The 3,067-nt window shown below is 41.4% G+C and overlaps 1 non-coding gene across 1 annotated transcript; it reads right to left on the bottom strand.

Annotated features, from left to right (window-relative positions):
* Window positions 1-245: 245 nt before the first annotated feature.
* LOC116271969 lies at window positions 246-348 on the bottom strand. Its single transcript, XR_004180700.1, has one exon. It is a non-coding gene; the product is annotated as a U6 spliceosomal RNA (small nuclear RNA).
* Window positions 349-3,067: the final 2,719 nt, after the last annotated feature.

The raw sequence follows: 3,067 nt of genomic DNA on the forward strand, positions 1-3,067 counted from the left end.
TGGGCGGATCTCGAGGTCAGGAGATCGAGGCCATCCTGGCTAACACGGTGAAACCCCGTCTCTACTAAAAAATACAAAAAAACTAGCCGGGCGAGGTGGCGGGTGACTGTAGTCCCAGCTACTCGGGAGGCTGAGGCAGGAGAATGGCGTAAACCCTGGAGGCGGAGCTTGCAGTGAGCTGAGATCCAGCCACTGCACTCCAGCCTGGGCCACAGAGCGAGACTCTGTCCCGCCCCAGAAAAAAATGTAATGTGGAATGCTTCATGAATTTGCATGTCATCCTTGCGCAGGGGCCAAGCTAATCCTCTCTGTATCTTTCCAATCTTAGTATGTATGCTGCCAAAGCAAAGCAAGCACTAGACTGAAAATTCTGACAACAAATCTGAGTTGGGTTAATTATTACATTGCTAAACACCTTTTAATGTTATTAAAAATGTGTAACTTGGCCGGGTGCGGTGGCTCACGCCTGTAATCCCAGCACTTTGGGAGGTCCAGGCAGGTCCTCAGGTCCAGGATCACCTGAGGTCAGGGGTTCGAGACCAGTCTGGCTAACATGGTGAAACCTCATCTCTACTAAAAATATAAAAATTAGCTAGGCGTGGTGGTGGGCACCTGTAATCCCAGCTACTTGGGAGGCTGAGGCAGGAGAATTGCTTGAACCCAGGAGACAGAGGTTGTAGTGAGCCGACAAGGTGCCACTGCATTCCAGCCTGGGTGACAAAGTCAGACTCTGTCTCAAAATAAATAAATAAATAAATAAATAAATAAAATGTATAACTCTATCTGGGCACAGTGACTCGGACCTGTAATCTGAGCACTTCAAGAGACGGAGGTAGGCAGATCACTTGAGGCCAGGAGTTCGAGACCAGCCTGGCCAACATGGCAAAACACCATCTCTAATAAAAATACAAAAATTAGTAGGGCGTGGTGGTGGGTGCCTGTAGTCCCAGCTACTCGAGATGCCGAGACAGGAGAATCGCCTGAACCGGGGAGGCAGAGGTTGCAGTGAGCCGAGATCATGCCACTGCACTCCAGCCTGGGCAACAGAGTGAGACTCTGTCACCAAAAAAAAAAAAAAAGTATAACTCTGTGGCTAAATACTAGTTTAGGTTGAAATTTTGTATGACCTTTTTCATTAGTGTAGTTATGATAATATCATATTTAATAATATACTTATATCTACTGAAAAATTAATTTTTCTAGTATGTATATAGTCAATCTATATTTATTTGGTAACCTTTTCTTCCTGATATGCATTTTATCTTTTCAGCAAGCCCTCATCTTCTATTTTCATTTCCTGTAACCCTCAAATAGTGTTAGCCAAGTTATCAGCTGTTTATTAACATCCCAGTATTCATTCATTTATTTCTTTGATCATTTAAACACCTTTTTGTGAAAGACATAGGGAGGAGGATATAAAAAAATGTAAGATTAGGATCCTTGGTTCTTGGAGTTCACAATTAAGTCTTAGACACTTGTAAATTTTAATTTTAATTTTATCTTTAATTATTATTATTTTTTTTTACAGAGATGAGTCTCACTACATTGCCCAGGCTGGTCTCAAATTCCTGAGCTCGAGCAATTCTCCCTCATCAGTCTCCCAAAGTGCTGAGATTACAGACATGAGCCACCATGCCTAGCCGGCACTTGTAAATTAAATGGCAGTGCAAGGTAGTTTATAATTAAATATTCAGTTTGTGGCAGATAGTAAGCTTTGAGATTTCACAGGAGAGAGTCATGAAAGTGGGTTTCTGTGGTTGAGAAAATTTTTATGGAGAAGTGACTTAAACTGGGTCTTGAAGCACAAACACAATTTAAACAGCTGGAGAGGAGGAGACCAAGTCAGGCTGGAAAGGGAGCAGGTTGAAATGAGCCGATATGTGTGGAAGTAATATGGAATTCATCCTGAAGAGAATGGAGCTTGCATTGGGAAGTAATAAGGCTAGTAAAGTGAGTCATGGTTAGATAAAAAGGGCCTTGAAAATTCCTAAGGATTTGGTTCTGTGGAAAATGGGTTTTGGAAGAGCAAGTGACAGAATAGTTTAAGAAATTGAACCTAGGCTGGGCACAGTGGCCCACAGCTGTAATCCCCGTGCTTTGGGAGGCTGAGGTGGGTGGATCACCTGAGGTCAGGAACTGGAGACGAGGCCGGCTAACATAGTGAAACCCCATTTCTACTAAAAATACAAAAATTAGCTGGGCGTGGCGGTGCATGCCTGTAATCCCAGCTGCTCAGGAGACTGAGGCAGGAGAAATGCTTGAACCTGGGAGGCAGAGGTTGCAGTGAACAAAGATCATGCCACTGGACTCCAACCTGGGCGACAGAGTGATACTCCATCTTAAAAAAAAAAAAAAAGAAAGTGAATCTGGTGATAACGTGCAATACAATACAGCGGTGAAGGGCCCGGGTGCTGAAAGAACCAGGCACATGGCCTTGGTTATTTATTTGCTGTGTAAACTTGCTAAGTAATTTATTCATTCTCGGCCTTAGTTCCCTCATTTAAAAAAATTGATTTTTTGATTTTTAAAATGATTTATTTATTTTAATTTTTTAAGTGGACAAACTGTACATTTTCATGGGCTACATAGTGATGTTTCAATAAATAGACTGTATAGTGATCAGATCAGGATAATTAGCATATCCATCATCTCAAACATTTACCATTTCTTTGTACTGGGGACATTCGATATCCTCTTTCTAGCTATTTGAAACTATATAATATATTATTGTTAACTGTAGTCATCCTACAGTGGAATAGAACACTAGAACTTATTCCTCCTATCTAGCTGTAATTTTGCATCCTTTAACAAATCCTTACTTATCCCTCCCTATTCATCCTTTTTACCTCCCTTTGTCGGCTTGTAGTAGCCTCCGTCCTACTTATTACTTTTATGAGATCAACTTTTTGAGCTTTTACATATGAATGAGAACATGTGGTGTGTAACTTTCTGTTCCTGGCTTATTTCACATGGCAGGATTTCCTCCAGTTCCATCTATGTTGCCAAAGATGACAGGATTTCATTCTTTTTTTATGGCTAAATAGTATTCCATCGTGCATATATCCCA

The sequence above is a fragment of the Papio anubis genome, chromosome 1 (assembly GCF_008728515.1).
Source record: "Papio anubis isolate 15944 chromosome 1, Panubis1.0, whole genome shotgun sequence".
NCBI lineage: Eukaryota > Metazoa > Chordata > Mammalia > Primates > Cercopithecidae > Papio > Papio anubis.